Source organism: Phascolarctos cinereus, unplaced genomic scaffold (genome assembly GCF_003287225.1).
Source record: "Phascolarctos cinereus isolate Bilbo 61053 unplaced genomic scaffold, phaCin_HiC Scaffold_3;HRSCAF=262, whole genome shotgun sequence".
Lineage (NCBI taxonomy): Eukaryota > Metazoa > Chordata > Mammalia > Diprotodontia > Phascolarctidae > Phascolarctos > Phascolarctos cinereus.
Genome location: NW_027555736.1, coordinates 97,404,549 through 97,427,535, shown reverse-complemented (window position 1 = coordinate 97,427,535; position 22,987 = coordinate 97,404,549). Strand labels below are relative to the sequence as shown.

At 41.0% G+C, this 22,987-nt stretch overlaps 1 pseudogene; it reads left to right on the top strand.

Annotated features, from left to right (window-relative positions):
• Positions 1-17,679: 17,679 nt before the first annotated feature.
• Positions 17,680-22,987, top strand: part of LOC110209600 (uncharacterized) — a 33,768-nt pseudogene continuing 28,460 nt past the window's right edge.

Here is a 22,987-nt window from a genome sequence, read left to right as displayed (position 1 = left end):
GCTTCTAGAGAACTCTGAGGGGCAGCTTACAATTTTAAAGGGAAAAAGAACAAAGCCGGATGGAATAATAATAAAAGTTCACAGTTATATAGCTTTTTTGAATTACTACACACTTTCAAAGACATTGTCCCATTTTAGCCTCACAACAAACCTATGAAGTAGGTAACTAGCATCCTGATTTTATGGATGAGGAAACTGAGGCTGAAAGCTATTGATTGGCTTGTCTACATAGCCAAATGCTAAACTCCATAAGAGAGTTTTATAGTAGGATGCCTGTAAAAGTGACAGAAAAGTGGAATAGTCAATTAGTAAATAGTTGAAGCAATGTAATACATATAACAATATATATACATATATATTTAGTATCAAGAAAATTTATTATAAAGAAAGTCCAGAGGATTTAGACATTTCTGGCCAGAAGTGGGCTCCACCCCTCTTCAGGAGGGGTGGGCCCTGAGTGCAAGGGAAAGTGTGCTTTTATGCAGTTGAATTTGGTGCAAAACCTCCCAGGCCGGATTGGTCCAACCCTTCCTAGGTTACACCTTTCCTTACATGTTTCCCCTTGATATTCTCAAGTATGTTCCCCCTCCCTTGGTCATACGTCCCATGACTCGTTAATGAGGCTCTAATTTTATGCAGGGTGTGTCTGATAATAGTAATGAAGTTCATTAAGCAGGCACACTAACATTTTTCAGGTTTACCCTAACTGGTCTGAGCTAGCTCGACCCCTATCTTGATTTTGGGGTCTTCTTGGAACAATCCATTTACTTCCTATTGGTCAAGCCCAGCCCACCTACAGTGTACCACCTCTTGGAACCTTTGTTCTTTAAATCTCTGCGTTATTCTACTTGTGGAAACTTAAGCCCTTCTAACTCTAACAATTCCCTCCTCTTCTTCTCAATAAGAATTATGTTTCCACACTTTTTGTTCCTGTCGTCTTTCCTCAAAGTGTTTTAACATTAGTTCAAATTCTCCATCAGAAGGAGAGGAATGATCATTAATTCAATCATCATCCTAACTCCACTTGATCCTGTTACCTGAATTCCCATAGCTGGTCCCGTTGGGATACTTTTAGTTAGTGCTGTTTCTATTAATTTTTGCACTAGTCCTCTGATACAAGGGTTGATGCAACACCTTACTGCAGTTAAAACTCCCACAGCTAAGGTTAGAGAAGTGATGATGGATGCTGCTATTCCCTTCCATTTGCCAGACCAGGATTCTAACCATCACTTTAATCAGTTATCTATCCCAGAATTCTCTGCCAACTCCTTGGCTAAAGTGGTTAAACCTTGCAATACCTTAGTGATGGTTCTACCTGGGACTGTGCTGCTGGGCAACATTTCATCAAGGGATTTTGGGGACTTAAAACAATATGAGAGAAGGAAGGGAAGAGTTGACCTACCCATTGACAAATTAAAAAGGGGGCAGTCTCCTTATTAAGTGCAGATACAGAGACCCAAAAGTAATGATAAATTGTCCATTTAAAGCTTCAGAAGTCTCTTCTCATACTGCTGTCTGACACTCTTGACATCATCTGGTGAAGTCTTCTTGTCTAAGTGCTGTTCAAACAGTGTCCAGCAGACTCTCCTCCTGCAGAGATCCTTCTTGTATCCACTCTCCTACAAGATTGATCTCAGCCATGCAGAAAAGTCGTTCTCCTGACCTTCCCATGAGAACACCTTGCAGCTCATAGCAGCTCACAAACCTCTTTGCAGGTTGCTGACGTCATGGGTCAGTAGCTCAATCAGTTCATTGTTAACCATACCTTTGCCCAATATATTGGCTCTTGTGGTCTGCCGGCAGCTTCCCCAATCCCCTGGACTTCTTCCACGTGGTCCAAGATCAGGAGTTCAGTTGGGAAAGGCTCAATTCACCGAGACCGCTGAAATACAGCGGGACCGCTCTTCCCGGGATGTCTTACCTTATCCTCTCCGAAATCTAGATTGAGCCCCACGCTGGGCGCCAAATTGTTAGAAATAGGCTTGACACCAAAAATTTAGTATCAAGAAAATTTATTATAAAGAAAGTCCAGATGATTTAGACGTTTCTGGCCAGAAGTGGGCTCCACCCCTCTTCAGGAGGGGTGGGCAACAATATATTTCTAATTATTTCAAGTACATTTATTGACTTAAAGTGAATTAGACAACCGAGTAGAGGCAATGACATTAAAGGCATTAAAATAGGGTCTTGGGAGACCTGCTTTAATGAATAGGTAAAAATGAATTATAATTAGCACATCAACTGATTGCAGAGACTGGCATTTCTAAAATGCTTTAGGCTGCTTGAAGATAACTGGATCCATGAATTTTTAAAACATTCTTCCTTTTCAATCTTATTTACATTAGATTTCTACACTATTTATGAAGAATGGATTTATGAAGCAGGTCTGAGTTTCTGTCATCCCCTTTGGAGTTGTCACAAATTACAGATTAACACAGTGAACTAAATGGGACTTCTCTGTATTTTCTGAAGGACCAAAGATGGTTTTGTCATCAAAACTGGTTGAGCACCATGATGATATTCCACTTGTCCTCTATAACTGAGTCCATATACATTCAGAGACATAGAATTTCATAGTTAGAAGAGACATTATTGACTGTCTAGTCCAATTTGTACCTGAAAAAGAATTCCCTGACCATGGAAACCTGTTCTTGAATACATCAATGGAACTGTGGTCTCAGTAATAGACCATTCAGTTTAGGTCCATTGTATTTATCTGTTTGTCCTGCAGCACCACAAGGTTATTATGGAGTATACAGAAGGAGAAGACCACCCCTCAAGGAGCTTACAGTTAAGTTGGGAAGATATATAATCACAGAGAAAAAAGAACAATACTAGGTCTTATATGGTTAGGACCACAAATGTGTGATACAGACTGTAACTATGATACGAGTTCAGAATCAAGGAAATTCTTTTTCCTTTACTCAATCAACTTTTCTCGCATGGTAGCAAAAAGAGGAGGGAAGAGGACGAGCAGGAGTTGGAGGAAAATGAATAGGGTAGTGAAGACATAGAAAGAGAAACAGAAGAATGAAAGCACGTATCCTGATGCCAGCATTAATGTGGTGGGAACTCATCTCAGTTTATTCCTTCACTTTGTTGCTCCTGAATCTGTATGAGCCTTTTCTTTCTAGGAGAGTCTGTCATCATCAAAGATAGATATGTACTCCTTAGGCAGGCATCTTCATGACTCATTTGCATCCTCTTTGCTATAAAAATTCCTTCACCCTGACCTCTAACAATTTTAAAGGAACTCATGCCTGAAGTCATTCTACCAACAGCTATGATGCCCCTCCTGATGAAACAGAATCTGGCAAAATCCTTCTCTGGAAATTTGTACTCATTTTTTGGTGAAATTATAGGCAAAGATAATAACACTAGCAGTAGTAGCAGGAATATCATTAATAAGACTTTACATATTCATGGTGTTTTATATATTTCAGAGACTCCCCACATAAAATGTTATTTTATCTTTTAGAAAAATCCTGTGAATTACACAGCATTAGTTTTATATCCATTTTACAGATGAGGAAACTTGAGGCCCAGAGAAGTCAAGAAAATGCCCCAGGGTTGCGCAATTGTGGTGGAAAGAGTGCTTGAAGCCAGAAGACCTGGCTTCTAGTCCCTGCTGTGCCACTTACTAGCTAGCTGTGTGATCTTAGGGAATTCATTAACCACTCTGCTGCCTTCTCCTGCTTCATGTTTGAAAAGAATGGAGCTTATATGTGATGATTGCTAAGGTCTCTTCTGGATCTGATATTTCATGATTCTAAGTTATTGGCAGAGTCAGAGACATCTTTAATTTTTTTTACAGTACCAATATTGTACAATTCTTATTTTCAAGTCATAAATAGATAAGAATCATAATTGCTCATGTTGATTTTAAATGGATTTCTGAAGGATGTGAGCAGAAAGCAAAAATTTAAGAAAAATGCTTTTAATAGATGTTGCCGTATGATGATGATGATGATGACACTAACATTTTTATCATGCATACTATATGCCAGACATTGTGCTAAATGTTTTGCAATTATCTCATTTGATCTTCAAAATACCCCTGGGAGGTAGGTGCTATTATTATCCTCATTTTACAGATGAGGAAGCTGAGGCAAACAGTTTGAATGATGTACCCAAGGCCACATAGCTAGTAAGTATCTGAGGCTGTATTTGAGCTCAGGTCGTCCTGACTCCAGGTCTGATGCTCTATCCATTATGCCACCTCTAAACTAAGTAGGATGAAAAGGTTTTCAAAATAGAGAAAAATAGCAGAAGAAATCAGAACCGTGAAGGAGCAGGAAGAAGTATGTATCATCTTCATCATCCTGTCTGGCATGGGAGCTGTTCTGAAGATGCTTTCAGTAAGTTTATAGAAGATGAGTCCACATTTCAATACTTTCCTTCAGTTACAGAAAATATACAGCATTTTATTTACCCAAACAATAGTTCTTTGAATATTAAACATAAAAGAACAATAGTGAGATAGTGACTTGTCCCAAGATAGTTTCTATGTGAATGCTAGTGAATACATAGTTGATAAGAATGAGAAATAATTATAATAATTGACCTGAAAAAAGGTTCCAATCTTGATTCTTTGACCACTGGGCATTTTTTCTTACTTTTGAAGAGCATCTTTTAAACAATTCATCATGGCAATTTACACTTGATGTTTCCTCTCCCTTTAAACACCTTGCTTCATGGTAATGTGCACCCCTTCTTCTCTCCCAACCCCTGCTTCCTCCATTTGTTCTCTCTGTCTGGAAGCAGGCTGTGATTGTTTCAGTCCCAAGTTCTCAGCACAGACCAAGTGCAACCACCTCCATGATTGGCTTAATTAATGGCATGGAAGCATGTTTTCCAAAGTTGTCCTGGGGACAAGATTGGCCATGCTGTCTCTGCAGTTCCTAGGGGTGACATAGCATTGCTCCAAACCCATCTATCCATGGCTAGTGTTGATCTCTAATCTGCTTTTTCTCCTCCTCCTCTGAACTCTTATAAGCCTTGTCTTTCAGCAAGTGTGAAACAATTTCCTCTTTTCACAGAGGCCCAGTGGCAGGCAGATTAATGAACCTTAACACAACAGAGGCCTGCCTAACAAAAAAAAAAAGTCTGAAAAGCATTCTGCAGTCCCCTATGACATCGCACCCTGTGAAGGACAATTATAAAAAGACCACAGAGCAACTGGGCTGCCTTCCCTCGCCCACAATTTCTATGGCTCAGAGCCACCCTAAAGAGCCCTACAAAATGATTATTCTGTTACTCTTGGTTTCCCCTACCTCGACTCTCCCCACCTTACATACACACCTAATACCCCACTCCCTGCTGCCCCATTTTCTGAGAATATCAAGGACTGTGACTCTTGACATCTTTAGACAAAAATGACATGACAGGGATTGGTTTTCCTTAAAATAAACACAAAGTTTCTGTCATCTTCTTGTTAGGACTTTTAGTTCAGAGGCTATGATAGATGGGTGTAGTTTCTGTTTCAGAGAGAATGTCAGAATGAGCAGGACTTACTTAGCTGGCTCAGCTGTGCCCACTAACTCTGGCCAAAGCATCAGGGAAATGAGGCTGGTTGGTAGTTTTTGTTTTTAGGGAGATGTTTTGGTTATTGTTGTCTCTCTTTCTTCTCCTCCTTCCCTCCCCGGCCCCTTTCAGTGGAGTTGGCTCAGACTCTCTTAACACACTAGTGTGTGGGACTCTCCCTCAGAATGTGAAACAGATGGTCCAAGTGAGGGACTCAGGGATATTTGCTTTGGAAACATAGGGCCCAGGTGTCTGTGGTGGAATTTCCAGCAGCTGAGGGTCTCACTGTGCCTAAATGTCCATATGATGTAGGGAACCCCTGAAGGATTTGGTTGCCAGCTCCTAGACTGCCTGGGAGCGAATGATAGCAGTGAGCCCAATGGGGGGGACATTGTTGCTCAGTCATGTCCAACTCTTCATTACCCCATTTGGGGTTTTCTTGGCAAAGACACTGGAGTGATTTGCCATTTCCTTCTCCAGTTCATTTTACAGATGAAAAAACTGAGGCAAACAGGGCTAAGTGACTTGCCCAAGGTCACACATCTAGGAAGTATCTGAGACAAGATTTGAACTCAGGAAGATTAGTCTTCCTGACTTTCACCCACCACCTAAGGCTTACAGGGGTTAATTGGCTTTGCCTGAAATCTCTGAGCTGTTAAATGGCAGAGATAATTCTAAGCCCCCCTGATCTTTCTTCTCTACTATGTGCCTCTCCAGTGCTGTCAGAGTCTCAGCAATGCCTCCAGAGGTCCTTCTGTAGTGCTCTGCACACATGTAGTGTTTATTATTATTGTTGATATTAATAAAATAATAACAGCTCTCATTTATATACTACTTTATGGCTTGCAAAGCACTTTACATGTATTATCTCATTTGATAATAAAAGTTAATGACTGACAGGTTGGCTAAGTGCAGTTGTTTATGGATTGTTATTATTATTGCCAAGAGCTGTGACTTCATACATGGGGAGAACAGTCAGTGCGGAAACTCCTTCTGCCCTGCCCCACCCTCCACCAGCTGCCGATTGGCAACTCCTCTGTCACTTAGAGAGTTAGAAACTTGTCCGTGGTCCTGAGAGGTTATACAATTTACAGTTGCTCTCACTGCTACTATTTGTCAGAGATGGGACTTGAACTCTGGCTTTCCTCCCTGCTAGGTTGGCCTTCAAGCCATTAAACCACACTGCTTCCCCTTCTAAATGGCTAAATAGAATATTCAGGTGCAGCTGCACAAGTGCTAGGTAGTGCAGTTGGTTGAAATCTCAACATTAAATGCAGAAGGCAGTGTGAGACCAGACCCATAAAATCCTTGGGAAAGAGCTCCCCCTGTTTTTCCGAGAAAAAACTTTTGTGACCCCTGACAGTCAAACAGCTTGGAAATTATTCTTCCCTGACTCCCTCCGGGGCCTCTCCTTCTGAGTGAAAGGATCAGCTCTCCAGAGACAAGTCACGTTTTCGCTCTGTGATTTGGATTACGGAGAAAGGATTTTGACATATGAGGACAGCCTCTTCCTAGCCAACTTCCCTTTGGCTATTATTGCTGGACATGGCCACATATTTTCGCAAATATATAGAGTTATCGCTGGTGTCACAAGTGGAAGTGGCCTTCCAGGCCCTGGCAGGAGTGTCTTAGTGTCTTGGGGAGGCCAAGGACAGCATAGTTCGGATGTCAGGCACTTGCAGGATAGCTACCTTAGCCTTTGGAGGGGCTGAGATGCCCTTAGGGTGGGTCAGGTGAAAAGCCCTCCTACTTCTTGTCCCTTTGATGATCTCTTACCTATTTGTCTATTTCTTGAGTACCTCCTGTCTGCAAAGCTCTGATTGATGCTGAGCATATCCACACACGAATAAGACATGGCTATTCATGTCTTGTAGTTTAGCAGGGAACATATGAAAAGTACAAAATTGAACGTAAGACAAGGTAGGGTGTGATAAATATTGTAAGTGTGGTATGAACGGAAAGTGACATGGGTTAGGGAAGAGGACGATCACTAGCTCACTGGCAGGGAGCCTTACATGTAATGGAAGCTCGATTAATATTTGTTAAATGAACTAGCAAATTGGGAGGAGGGGTGGAAAATCAAGGAAGCCTTTCTGGAGGAGGTAATATTTTATCTGGGCCTTGAAGCATGATTAGGATTTTGTAAAAGGGGTGTGTGAGTGAGTGAGTGAGTGTGTGTAAAAGAGACAGAGAATGACAGACAGAGGGACAGAAACAGAGAGAAAGAGATAGAAAGAGGCAGAGAGAGACAGAGAGGTGGCAGGGGGGAATAGGGAGCAACCCTGAGTGAGGTACCATGGGAAAGTGTATTTTGAGCCACTGGGAATCTGTTATGAAAGCACTGGTTTCTTGAGTGGGTGGGATCTGAGAGTGCACACTACATTTAAGTTCATGGAATGATGGGGAACAAGGGATTACCATACATATTCCACATGATTGGAAACTTTGTCTAGGGCCAGCGCTGTCAATAGTATGCTTTGATACTCTATGAATCCGTTGTCTAATTGATGTACATATTCCCTCCAACACTGCCAATAGAAATCCATCTATGTCTCTCTATGAGGTCCATCCAATGTGCTGTGGGCCTTCCTCTGGGGCTCTTGACATTATTTGGGTACCATCGTCACACATAGGCTCTTTCTTTGTATCCCTTCTTTTCCAGTCCATCATGCATTTCTCTGATATCTTTTCCCTTGCCTTTCCCCTCATTCCTCTGGACTTGTGCTTTCATCAATACAGAGAGCTCCAAGTGAGAAATTTTCTCTGCCCATTCAATCACATATTCTCTGCCACTTAGAGTCTCCCAGAGAATTGCCTGAGGTGCCAAAAAATTAAGTGATATGCTCAAGGTCACACAACCAAAATTATCAGAAGTGGGATTTGAACTGAGGTCTTCCTGATTCCAAGGCCAGCTCTCTATCCACTGTACTATACTAACTCTTTTTTTTACATGAAGTTATTTTTGGTATTATGCTACAGCATACTTATGCCCACTATAATTGTCTCTCATTTTAACCTCAGATTATGGTTCCCCAATTGTGATGTTCTAGGATCTTCAGCCACAGAGCATCCCTAGAGGCATATTGGTGTCCAGATTGCCCACCTAAATCAGTCAATGGAGCACAAGACCCTTATTTGCAGGGTTATGAGTTCCATATTAGGTTCAAAGGTCTTCTCGTCAATAGCATATTTGGGCAGGGGGGGAGAGAGAAAAAGTAGAAAGCAAAAATAATAGCTTACATTTACGCACCATGGTCAAATTTTTTCAGTCTCTTTCTGTTCATGCACTCGTTTGATCCTTCCAACAACCCTGTGAGAGAGCAATCCAAATATCTCCCCATTTTACAGATGAGGAGACGACCTCAGGGAGATGAAGTGACTTGTCCAATGTCACACATCTTATTGGTGTGAACCAAGCTCTTCCTACTCCAAATTTAGCTCTCTTGTCATGCTGCTGTGCTACATATCTATAGGAGTGATATCTACCTGAGATTTTCTAGCCACCGGCAGTGTGGTAGAAAGATCTCTGGACCTAAGGGTTGGGCTGCCTGGCTTCTGGTGCTGGCTTTGCTACATATTTTCTGGGAGGTCCTAAACATAACGCTTTTCTCTTTCTAAGCCTCCGCCTTTCCATCTTGTTAAATGAGGATTTGGACTGAGGGATTTCTAAGGTCCACTCCACCTCTATCATTCTATGATTCCTTCATGGCTCCTTTCATTTCTTTCCAAGTAGTTGAATCCTTATACGTTCCTCAGATGAGAGAATTCAATCTTACTTCAATGATGGGGCATCAAGATAAGCAGTCAGTTAGGAATCCAGTTTACCTTACCAGCTCTCTTTGCTCAGTGACTCTGCATTGATTTGGGGAATCAAGTCTAAATTTTCTTGAATCCACAAAATGGGGAGAAAATGATGCATTTTCTGGACTGATGGGAACAATATTTTCTTTATAGAATAATAATTATAAAGTACTTTATAAACCTTAAAGCACTGTATGTTTCTGCTTCTACTACTCTGGAATGATAAAGCCCTTTACAACTATGATGTCCAAAATACTCCCTAAAGTCAATGATCCATTTGGGAAAGAGTGTGTATAACAGGCTATCATGAGCTATAAAAGGCTAGACATTTATTAGATGTTTTAAAAAAATACCTGTTGCTGCTGCTAGCTTCTATCAACCAGGAAAAGAAGGCTGGGAACCGAATGCCCCAATACATTTTCATGATCTTGGGTGAAAGGCCTGCAAAGAACAAGAAATCACATTTTTCCATTCGACAAAGGTCATGGAGATACTTGTAATCTTGCATCTTGGAAAAGGACGACAGCCAGCCTAATTGGACCAATAGTCTTAGTGGGTGGGAGCAATGGAAAGAAATGTGCCTTATAAGTGAGAAATAGCGTATGAGAGAATAACTAGTGCTCAGGACTGGCAGCACTCCGGAAATACAAGGACATTTCCAGAGCCAGCAAACCTTCAGTTTAATATTACATAGCTGAATGATTTTAAAAGCCAAACAAGTCTGTAATGTACAAAATCATCAAATGCTCACCAATATTGGTTGCAGATTTAGGACAATACTTTTTATTTTTCCCTTTGGTATTTTGACTTGGCCTCTTCCTACTCATAGAATTCTGTAGACTGGGCACTATAATCTTTTTCATTAGAGGACTGATTTTTTTCTTGACTTCAATAGAGTGAGAAAGGGGTCACTAGTGGTATGAAATCTAGCAGAAGGGAGTCCTGACCGTGGAATTCCAGTAGAGAGGATGTCTGTTTTGTAATCTTGGGGATTGGGATAGGATGGGAAATTTTAGTTACCTTTATATTGCTATAGCTTACTAGCATTTTAGTTGTTGAACCTAGCCTAGGGACACTGGGTAGGGAGCATGATGCTATCTAATTCCTTATGATTGATCAACTGGGACGTCTTTTATAATATACACCCTGATCATTGTGATCAATTGACCTGATGGTGGACACCTGCTAAAAAAAGAACAATTCGGTGAGCTGGGATAAGGGAAGTTATGGGAGAAGAAGGGAAGCAAACCTTGGCCTGGATACATAACAAACCATTTATTTGGCTTCCAAGAAGGAACATACACACACACACACACACAACACACACACATACACACACACACATACATGCACACACATCCCAGATTAATTGATTGGAATTGTAAATCTTCAACTGCATTTTTTAGTTCTATGATGCTGAATCATAGAATTCATGTGCTTCTCCTGGGAAATTTCACACATTTATATGTACTTTACAATTTGCACAAGTTTTTCCTAACAGCAGTGTATGTCTTAACGCCCAGATCTTCCTGACTCCAATGCTGACCTTCCTTCCATTGTGCCGTGCTGCCTCAGTGTACATTTATTTGTTTTATTTTGTTTTTACAGATGAAACAACTGAATCTTAAATGGATCAAGTACCTCACTTGGGATCAAATGGATTGAAAGTTGACTCTAACCTAGTACATCTAACTCTAAAATCAGAGATCCTCCAGCTTCATTACACATAATCTCAGAATATCTTCTTTGGAGTAAATACTGCCTACAGATTCTTCTCTTCTCTAGAAAATATGTTATTTTGAGGAAAACGAAATGATTTATGGTTAATGAACAACAGGGATGTGGTTAGATTGGAATGGCTTAGAAAGCAACCGAGCAATTCTCTCCTTTAAAGCTGCATCTGTAATGCAACCTTGGAATTGAAGGTTTTCTTAAAGTTGCATGCAAGTAAAATAATACCTCTTCTCTTTGTTTGCGTGATGCCAAATAATGGATTTGGCTGGATGGTTCATCTTTCAGCTGGTTAACTTGGTTTTTGGTAAACAGTCTCAAGCAGGGGGAAAATCAATCAAATTGGAATATGTTATCATGCAGACCAAATAAGGGATCAAATGATTGAGTTGTTCTTTTTTTTTTAATGTGAATATTTCAGTGCCATGTAGAGTGCTAGCTGTAATCCATGTGATTAGATAATAAGAGCAAAAAGGGCGTTGCCTGGCACATGCTATCTAGAGATGCCAAATAGGAAGATGTGGGCATTTCCCTTGGGAGATGTACCTAACAACAAGCAGGTGCTGGGACTGGAAATGAAGAGCCCTAGTCTGCAGTTTTCTTTTTATATTAGACAGGGAGCTAGAAGACAGATTGCATATTATTTAAATTTTATCATTTCCCCTAGTACTTAGTATAATGTTTATGATTTTGGAAATAGCATGGAGCTGGAAGTCTAAAGAACTAAGGTCTAATCCCAGATCTTTCACTTACTGTATAACTTATAGCCAATCATTTACTCTTTTATGCTCTTCAAACCCATTGATAAAATGAAGATCATGCACTTCTTGCCCATCTCTACTTCACTGGAATGTTGGGGGAATACAATGTGATCACAGATATGAAACATTTTGAAAGTGAAAGGCCAAAAGAAATATGTTATGATGCATGGTATAGTGGACAGTCATGGCTGGTATAGTAGGAGTCAGGAGGACTTAGATGCAAAACCCACCCTATTAGTTTCAAGATACTAAGCAAGTCTCACTAAGCCTTACATCTACGAAGTGGAGGAGCTGGACTTGATGGTTCCCAAATTCCTGTTCAGCCTTATGATCCTATCATAAGGTTATTCAAGTTTTACTCCAGTAATGGTTCACTAAATGTGACCAACTCTGCTAGTGTAACAGAAAGAATACAGGGCTGGTAGTCAAAGGATCCCATCTCTGCTGCTGAGTGGTCTTCAGTAAGTCATTTAACCTATTCTGGCCTCAGTTTCTTAATCTGTTAAAGTGAGGGAGTTGACCAGATGACATATAAAGACCTGTCCATCTCTAAATCTATAATTATGTGACCCTATATTTCTAGAGCTTGAGAGAATGGCTGGAGAACTCATAGTAATGGCATATCTATCTCTGCCAGAAATGGCCCTTGTGTAGCACTGAAGTGCTATGTCAATATTTAGCATAATGGTATTTTATAGTTGGAAGGGACCCCAAAGATAATCTACTTCAACAATTACCAGAAACAAAATTCTCTCTACATCTGCAAGTGGTCAGGAAGTTTTTGTGATAGAGAACTCACTCCCTACTAAGAGAGGCCATTCTACTTTTTAGTGGCTGTAAGTATTAAGATGTTTTTTGCTTATATTGGATTGAAATCTGCCCATTGGTAACCTTCACCCATTGATTTCAGTACTTCCCTATGAGTCCAAGATGAATCGTGGACTCTGGCTACCCAGGAATTCATGGTCCAGGGATAGGACATCTGTTATCTTGGAACCAAAATAACATGCTTTCAAATAAAAAAGGAAAGTTTTGACATTTCCACAGATGGAGATGGGTGGGGCCAGGGGAGTTGTCAGAGGGATCTCAGTGTCTGGTTTGAGATTTGGTTTCTTTAAGAGACTGTCATACTCACCAATAAGCATTAACATTCCACAGGAGAGCAGTGTGGGTAAAACCATCCCAGAGAACATCAGGATCCAATGACAGGAATAAATTAAAGATTGAATCCATTTTAAGAGGACTTTAAGAACTTAGCAAGTTCAAAAAAGAAAATCAATGCTTACAGGAGATTTCCATCAATCAATTATGATGAAGATATGAGGGATTCCTTGGCTTTTATCACCAAAAGGTTATATTGCTACAGTTCAGGACATTTGTCCCTCAGATATTTTCTTGGAGGGGTAAATAAATTATTTGACTCAAAAGTGGGATTCTTGTCTGGAAACTGGAAAGGCTAATGCCACTAGGGTTGGTGGTGACCCCAGGAAAAAAGGGAGGATGAGTTACCTCCTTAAATGAAAGGGCTCAGTCTGGGGATTGCATCAAGTCACAGAACCATTGGATGATAAGATTTAGAGTTGAAAGGCATCTTAGAGACCATCTAGTCTATTTCCCCTCATTTTATAGATGATAAATCAGAGAGAAACTTTGAATGGCCCAAGGTGATAGTGGGTAGTGGGTCAGAGGTAAGATCTGAACACTGATCTTGTATGGTTCACTCCGTCTTTTGCCTCTTTGTGATTTGATATTGACTATCACTCTACTTTGCACCTGCTGCTCTGAAATCATGTCTAATCTCATCTCCAGTTTTCCTTGATTGTCATCGCCTCCCTCAGCCTCCTCTCCCCTCTGATTGGTGGGCTGTGGGTGTAGCACTAAGTTCCTTCCACTGCTTTCCTTTAGAGAGGGCAGAAACTAGACCCTCAGCTCACTCTACCTTGCATCTGCTGCTCTGCCTGGTTTCAATGGTTCCATGCATGGAACAAGACGTCCCTGTGCTAGGTAGTCCCTGTAATCCTCCCCTGTTTCCTGCCTCCTTTTGTGTGTTGTGACCCAAGATTAGATTGTAAGCTCCTTGAGGTCAGGGGTTGTCTTTTTTTAAATTAATTGTATCCCTAGAGTTTAGCACAATGTCTGACACATAGGAGGTGCTTAATAAATTTTATTGGATTAAATATTGGAATAAGCTCATGGCTACTTTGCTTTTGGCTCCATCAGTTGGACATCAGCAAGATGAGATGGTATCCTTTCTTTTTTAATCAGTTACCTTATTCAAAAACTACTCAGGTATGCTACCACTTATCATGTCAGAGACGTGGATGGGACCTAATAAAGGGGCATGCATCCAAAAAGCATTTCCTGTAAAGAATGGAACATTATAGTAGATTAGTTTCTTATTGCCTGGATTTGAATAAATCATAGCTCAAATCCATCTCTCCTTCAACATAACAGCTTTGTTCAGTAAGAGATACTATGAGTCTTTCAGGGGAGTGTTTCCAGCCCTACTGTTGTAAAGGGATTACCCCATATTATAGAGTACTGAAATTGTACTAGGTACTTTCAAAATACCTATTGATCAATAGAGATGACATGTTTTCCTGCGACACAGTATGCCTGGGAATCATCCCAGAAGACAGACAGGGATTCCATAGAAGGACACTCCCTCCAACAATTCCAATTACATTCAGTAGGAGTGGGCTAAATTTAGGGGGAAGGGAATCAGCATTTATATAGTGCCTGCAATGTTCCAGGCACTGTGCTAATCACTTTACAGATATTATCTCGTTCGATCCTCACAATAGCCTTTCGAATTAGATGTTGTTATTAACCACATTTAACGATATTTCATTTCCACATAGCATTCAGTTGTTTCAGTCACATCTGATGTTTTGTGACCCTGTTTGGGGTTTTCGTGGCAAAGAGTTGAACACAATCAAAAATGAATGAATCAACGCTAAGCGCTAAGTACTTTTTATAAATATCTCATTTAATTGTTACAAAAACCCTAAGAGGTAGGTGTTATTATAATTGCTCCCATTTTACAATTGAGGGAATTGGGGTAAATGGAAGGGACTTGCCCAGATTCATATAGCCAGTAAGTATCTGAGATCTAATTTGAAGTCAAGACCACTTGACTCCAGCCCTAGCACTCCATCCAACATGACACCAGCTGAGTGAATGGGCGCTTTTCAGAGAATACACATTCTTCTTCCTGGAGGCCAATATGTTTGGTTCATGGAGCCCATGAATTTCTGTATTCGCTTGCTACTGCCTGATTTCACTGAAATTCTCATGATGAAGTGAAGCTTCCTGGTATGAGATCAAGTCCACATATGTCCTTCCCTTGAATGCTTATGATGCAGTGTGTGTATTTTTGTATGACAGACATATAAATACCTGGGAGCATGCACCTGATCTGAGATATTTCTCCTGCTGTAAAATACCATGTCACCAATGGTAGCCAACAGTATGTGAGGGGAAAGTGGAGAAGGGACATTAAATGTTAATGACGAATATTGTCCTCTCCCTTGGTGATTTCTGTGCAGATGATCCCTGCCTAGCCAAGACATGTGTTCATCTCATGCCTTTAGTTCAGGAGAGGAGGTAGGGAGGTAACCTTTGAGAAAATAGCACTGAGAGGCGTCTAGAGTTTCCCCTGGACTTTCAAGTTTCCTTATTGACTGAATCCACACCTCCATTTAGGTGCTGAGACTCCCCACACCTAGGAAACATCATCCACTTTAATCACTTATTCTTTCATTCATTCAACAAGAATTTATCAAATGTCTACTAGCTGTCAAGCACTATGGCAGATACTGGAGAAAATAGAAAATTTAAATAAGATGGTTCCTGCCTTCATGAAACTAACAGTTTAGTAAGGGGGATAAGATGCACAGGTGAACGATAGCACATAATATTCCAAGCTAAGTACACTACAGTGGTTGAAAAGGAAGTGGCATGTGGCATCTAAAGGGGAAGGCTGTTATCGATAAGGGTGTCCAGGGAACGCTTCATGGAAAAACTTTTTCATTGTATTTCCAGTACTTACTTCAGTGCCTGGAACATAGTAAACACTTGTTAAAGATCAAATTCATTGGCATTTGAATGGGGATTTTAAAGAATGGATAGGAATTTGAACTTTTTTTACAGAACATTTATAAACATTGATTGATGGATAGATGGAAGGACATGGATAAAACTTTCACAGAATAAAGCAGTATGGATGGCTCATGATCTGCATTAGTGGGAGGAGAACTCATTGGTAAGAACATGAATCCGCAAAAGCAAGAGGAGTTCTGCAGGGGAAGAGTAGAAGGACAATCTTTGTATAGGAAACGGCATGAGTAAAGACATGGAACTGGAACTTTCTCCTGACATACAGTCTAACATCTCCAGCTGCCTCGATGTCTCATAGACATTTTAAACTCAACATGCCAAAACCAAATTCATTCTTTTTTTCCCCAAACCATCCCCACTGTCTAATTTACTCATTACTGTTGAGAGTATCACCATGCTCCCCTTCACCCAGGTTTGAAACCTAGGGGTCATCCTCAACTCACTTTCACCCCCCAGCCTCATCCCATGCCTGTTCAGTTGTGACATCTCTTATATATGCCCCCTTCTCTCTTCTACCCTGGTGGAGGCCTTCACAATTGGACTACTACAACAGTCTCTTAGTTGGTCTCCCTGCCTTGTCTCTCCCAGCTCCTGTCCATTCTCCACTCAATTGTTAAATAGATCTTGTACCGTTCTCACCATGGCTCTCACCCTTTGCCCCCGTCCAATAAACTCCAATGGTTTTTTTTTATTATGTCCAGGATCAAACATAAAATTATATTTTTGACTTTTAAAATTCTTCATAGTCTGTCCCTTTCCTACCTTACCAGTCTTCTTACGACTTAGACCCACTTCTTCCACGTATGCTGTGATCCAGTGACATTGACAGACCTGTTGTTACTCTCACATGATGCCTCATCTCCTGATTTGGCACATTTTACTGGCTAGTCCCCGTGCCTAGAATAACCTCCCTCTTTGTCTCCACCTCCTGGCTTCCCAGGCTTTCTTTAAGTCTCAACTCAAGTTCTACCTTATCAAGAACCCTTCCCCATCCTCCTGAATATTAGTGCTTTCCCTCTGAGATTACCCCCAATTCATCCTTGTATGTATCAGAGTTATTTGTATATTAACTCTTCCATTAGAGTATGAGCCCCTTAGGGGCAGGGACCGTGTCTTTGCTTTTTTGTCTACCTCCAACACATAGTACAGTGCCTACCACATAGCAGGTGCTTAATAAATGTTTGTTGATTTGTTAAGGTAAGATTTTTTTAAAGATTAGAAGTGGAAAAGGAGAAAGAGAAAAATACAGAAAGAGGAGAGGATTGGGTAAAAGGGTCAAGGGAAAAAAGTTTTATCACTGGGGACTCCTAAGCACTTTTGTTGGCTGTTGGAAAAGAGGGGAAACTGATTCTGAAACAAAGTGGGAAGATATGAGATAGAAGTGAGAGCATAATTAGAGGAATTAGTGTGAGAGAAGACACCTCTATTTTCATAACAAGAGGGAAAAGGGAAGGGGTAAATAATTGTGCTGCAAAGTCTTGAGGAATGGAGGAGCATGACAAGGGATAACAATAGTTTAAGTCTTCTTAGTGAAGCAGGATACAACCCCCAAATCAAATGTGGGTATTTGTTGATAGAGGGTTCTTGGGTTTAGGGGAGAGGAGAAAAGATTTGAAAAGACTGCTGGAGAAATGTGATAGGGATACCACAAAGGTTGCACAGAAGGATTGCTTAGCATCAGTAAAGGCCCAGCTGAGGTCCCGTAATAGGAATCTGTAGAAGTTGAAATGATAAGCTCGAGCTCATGACTTTCTCCAGCAGCAACCAGCCTTGGATTGGAAACAGAGTAGCCGGACAAGGGGGATTACCCCTAAAGATTCACACCCTGGGAGTGGCAAAAGGTCAGGTAGGAGAGGGGACCCAGTGTAGCAGCTAGTGAAATAAGAGGCAGAACGTGGGGTTGCTGGCAAATGAAGCCAGAATCAGACAGATGGAATGGCAGAAGGGATAGTTGGAGTCAATGACCCTAGTCGTTTTAAAGGCAACCAGTAGGTTTAGCCTTAGATAAAGTATTCTTAACCCAGGGTCTGTGAATTCATTTAAAACTATTTGGATAACTATATTTCAGTATTATTGGTTCATCTTGTAACCCCATGAGTTTTATTTTGTGCATTTAAAAACATTATTCTGAGATGCATCCGTAGGTTTCACCAGACTGTCGAAGGAGTCCATGACACAAAAAAAGGTCGAGACCCTGTCTTAGAGAGAGAGAGTGGGAGAAGAAGGACAACAAATGCCTGTACACACATGCCTGATGTTTAGCTGGCAAGGTAGAACAGAGGTCCTAACTCAAGGAGGGAAATTTGTCTTTAGAGCTATCACTGACACTTGGTTATAGCTTTTTTTTTTTAAGGTGATTGGGGTTAAGTGACTTGCCCAGGGTCACACAGCTAGTATGTGTCAAGTGTTTGGTTTGAGGCTGGATTTGAACTCAGATCTTCCTGACTTCAGGGCCGGTGCTCTATCCACTGCACCACCTAGCTGCCCCCTATCACTGACACTTGGGATGAAACCCATGACTAGAATATTGGGCTAGATACACAGATGTGCTAATGATGTTTAACAACCAGCTTTTTAAAAAAAACATGACATGCTTTTAATCTACATTATTAATATTCTCTCTATTATGTTCTTAAGCTTGGACAGTCAACAGAACAAGAAATCAAGCTCTGATCAAGCCTTTGCCAATTTCCAAAGTGTAGATGCTCACACTGAAAATTTAACAATTACCTCTCCTCAGCAGTTTATAACTGGCTCCGGGACCCTGCTGCCTGTATGAGAATACTTCATTCAAAAGAAATAGGATAAATAAAAAGGCAAGAGATGGTAGCACAATGTATCAAGAAAATACATTCATGTGAAGAAATCTAGGAAACAGAGGGAAAACGTGGTGGAGAGTACTTGGCTGAAAGTCTATGGAGGGTAAAAGAGAAGTAATTTTGTCATTAGAATTTACCAAAGATCACCTTAACAGAAAAAGGAAATAGATGGAAGAGTTTGGGAAGCATCACGAACCTAGCATAGAGGTGTGATGTATTAGTGATGGGGGACTTCAGTTTTCTAGGCATCTGCTAGGACTCTTTTTGCCAAAATCAGAACAGATGATAACTTTTTGACTTGCCTTAATGATAATTTTCATCCTTCAAAAGGTACGGGAACCAAGAAGGGAAAATTCTATTGTGGATTTGATGATTCTCTCCAAGTGGAAGGAGCTGGTTCCTGGGATACAAATGAAAGGAGCTCCAAAGAGAAGTAATTACTCACTTCTAATGCAGCTTAGTCCCCAAATGTCAGGACCACTTTTGCATTCTGCCCCAAGAGTCCCCTTTATGCAGATCATAACGTCACTCCTGTATCCTCTCACTCTGATTGGTGAATTCCTCCCGGGAAGCTCCATTTTGAGGAAGTATCAAATCAGCCATGTTCACTTTTAACCTAGCTCGTTCCTGAACTGTCCAGATTACTTTTTCTCCCTGGCCTCTTTCCCCAACCCCTCAACTCTCTTTCATGTGTTGCCTTCTACCATTAGAATGTGGTAAGCTTCTTGAGGGTAGCACAGTGCCTGGCACATAGAAAGCACTTAATAAATTCATTATCTAATTTAATTAAATTCTATTGTTTATGATAGAAGAGAGGAAATGTAGGCATATCTTGACATTCGCCCTAGACTTGGTGGAAGCAGATTTAAAAGGGTTCAGAGCAAGTATCTTGGGATCCCATGGAAGTCAGCCCAGTAGGGATGAGAGGTGCTTGGGAAGTAAATTCCAAAGACAGAAAAGAAAAAACGATTCCAATAAGGAAGAAAAATAGGAGTTAACTGAAGATTGTATAGGGAACCCGCCAACTAAATCAGATTTTAAAAAGATAGAAGCAAGGGCAGGTAATAGAATGCATGTAAGAGAATGATGGGATCCTATGAAGCATGTCAGGCCAGTTGGAGCTCAACTTTAGCTGAGGCTAGCAAGGAGAGCTAATGACAGCAAGGAGTTTGTTTTGTTTTGTTTTGTTTGTAGCTGTAGTGCAAGAAAAAGGTGGGCCAAAGAACGGATAGGACCTCTGGGTGGGAAGGAGAGGATGGTGTCACAGAACTGTTCAATTTTGACTTTCCTTGTTTTCTATGTCAAAGACATTGTCCTCTGCACTGGAAATGACAGAACAAAAATGGCTAACGTGGAGTTGATGCATAAAACCATATCATCATAACTCTGAAGTTAGAAGGGCCCTCAGAGGCCATCTTATCCAACCTCTTTATTTTTTTTTTATATTTTGGAGGCAATCAGGGTTAAGTGACTTGCCCAGGATCGCAGAGCTAGTAAGTGTCTGAGGCTGGATTTGAACTCAGGTCTTGCTGACTTCCGGGCCAGTGGTCTATCCATCTATCCTAGCTGCCCCCAACTCCCTTATTTTGAAGATGAAAAAACTGAAGCCTAGGGAAGTGAGATGACTTGCCCAAAGTCATATAAATAGTATCATAGGCAGAATTTAAACCCAGATCCTTTGACTACAAAGCTAGTACTCTTAAGAGTTCCTTTATTTGTCTTTGATGAATTCAAGGAACTGACTCAAACATAGGTCTCCTGACTCCAAGTCTAGCATGCTTTCTATCTCTCCCTTTTGCCTCCACCTAATTGAGTAGGTGCTCAACAAAATATTCACTGATCGATGGCTATGAATGATAAATGTGAAAGACATCCCAAGGGAGACTCCAGAGAGCAGCAGGCAGTATATCCCTATCTCTCATCATTTGCCCGAGTATGAAAAAACTCAACACTGAAGAGAATGCCTCTTAGGCTGACTGCTTGAATTTGCCACACTCTTTTACAGGGCCATGCTAGTCTACATTTATCCCTTCCATGTGACCAATTAGAGAGCAAAGGCACAGAGGAGTCTGGGGCAGAGATGGGAGAATGGGCCAACGACTGAATGACAGAAGGAATCTTGCAAAGCCCGTAGGGCAAACTAACTGACTGATGCTGAGAGACCATGGGTAAGTAGTATCTCCCATTGTTTACAAGGGGGAAAGAAAATAGCCTACACAACTTTCCCAAGGTTTGTCCCCTGAGAGAAAATTAGGCAGATTATCCCCCTGCTTAGGGCCAGCAGCCTCAGCTCCTCGTAGGGGGAATTAACATCGTCACAGTTACTGTGGAAGTCGCCTGGGTTCTTTGTCTGCCAACATCATCTGAGTCCCAGGAACACTGTGAACCTGCAGAGAGCATCCCTCCAAATCACCCTGGCCAGGAAAAGCATTCCCAGGCCTCTCTCAGCCCATAGGCTGTCCACTTATTCAATTAGGTGATAATGGCAGAGGACCTTAGGTCTCTTGGGAAGTTTGCAAAGGGGCCTGGAAGAAGGAGCTTTTCGTCATAGGAGAGAATTTAACCTTTTCTCTCTTTTTAAAAAACTTAACCACATCTCTGCCTTGCATATTTTTAAAGCACCGCGTATTGTTTGAGCTCTTGTAGTGTGCTAGTCTCTTGTGTTAAGTGTCACTCAAGGGATACGGAAGTGTACACAGCTGAGCCACAAATGACTTCACCTTGCTGGGGCTAAGTCCTGTCTCCAAAGTTGTAGGGATCCTCTGACCAAAAATTATATGATTTGATGATTCCATGGTGTTTGCAGACATCAGGAATCTTACAATCCGATTGAAGAGACATGTTTGTTGTTGTTGAGTTGTTTTTAAGTTGTGTCTGACTCTTCATGACCCAGTTTGGGGTTTTATTGGGAGAGATACTAAGTGGTTTGCTATTTCCTTCTCCAGCTCACTTTACAGATGAGGAAATGAGGCAAACAAGGTTAAATGACTTGCCCAGGGTCACACAGCTATTAAGTGTCTGAGATTTGAACTCAAGATGAGTTTTCCTGATTCCAGTCTGGGTACTCTATTCACTGCACCTAGCTGTCCATATAAAACAAAGAAGAAAAAAAATGATTCAGTACTAAGTAATCTTATATAGGCAATGAATACTACACGCTGCCAGGGGTGGTATCATTAAGGTGGCAGCAGTCAAAGGAGACTTCATTGAGGAAGTGGAACTTTGAGCTGAGCTTTGAAGGGTGATCAGGAGTCAGATCAGGAGAAACAGTGGAGGAGGGATGAAATTCCAGGCAGGGAGGAAAGTCTGAGCAAAGGCTTGGAGCTGGATATCTTTGGTAGACATAAAGAGTCACTTTTAGCTATGTTTCACTTATACTTCCCTTTGTCACTGATACTGTCCTGTCACATAGGCTTAGCTGAAGGACTCTGAATTGAAATCAGGTGATGAGAGTGATAACGAGCTGTTTCTTCATCTCTCACTATTCCCCTCAAAGCACTTAACCCTTTGCCCAAAACATAACATGTTTCCAAAACTTAGATATTTGCTTTAGTATGTTATTTAGCATGGATTGTTTTTCTTTGCCTGGGATTCTGAAGACTCATATCTTCTTGCCCGGTTTGAACAGTATATCCAGCAAAGAACAAAGTTGTTCTGGTAATGTGTCGGGTGCTGTATAGATGCTGGGGATACAAAGGCAGAAATTAAAGTCCCTGCCTCCAAGGAGCTTATGATCTACTTAGGGGAAATATTTGAAGGGATAAATTACTAGAAATAATCTTGTTTTATTTTTTTTCAGTGTGAACAGTATAAACAATTTTGGGGGCATAGAGAAAGACATGCCTTTCCAGTGAACAGTGCTTCTGTGGAAGTGAGTATCGGACACAAGGTCTGAAGGCTTTGATTTGAGGCTGCCTCTTCTGATATTGGGGATCAAAGTTTTAGAGCTCCAAAAGACCTCGGAATCCACCCACTCATTTAATCCCCGGAGAAACTGAGGTCACAAGGGGTTGTGACATGCTCAGTTACTCAGCTGCTAAACAGCAGTCAGGAATCAAACCTGGTCTTCTGACTAAATCCACTTCTGAGAGCCTCATTTCCTTATCAGTAAAATGGGGATGGCAAACAGCCTATCCCACAGAGTTGTTGTGAGGAACAGATGAGACAACTGGTAAACAATGTTTTCTAACTCTAAAACTCTTTAGCTATCTACATATGCATACACATGCATAT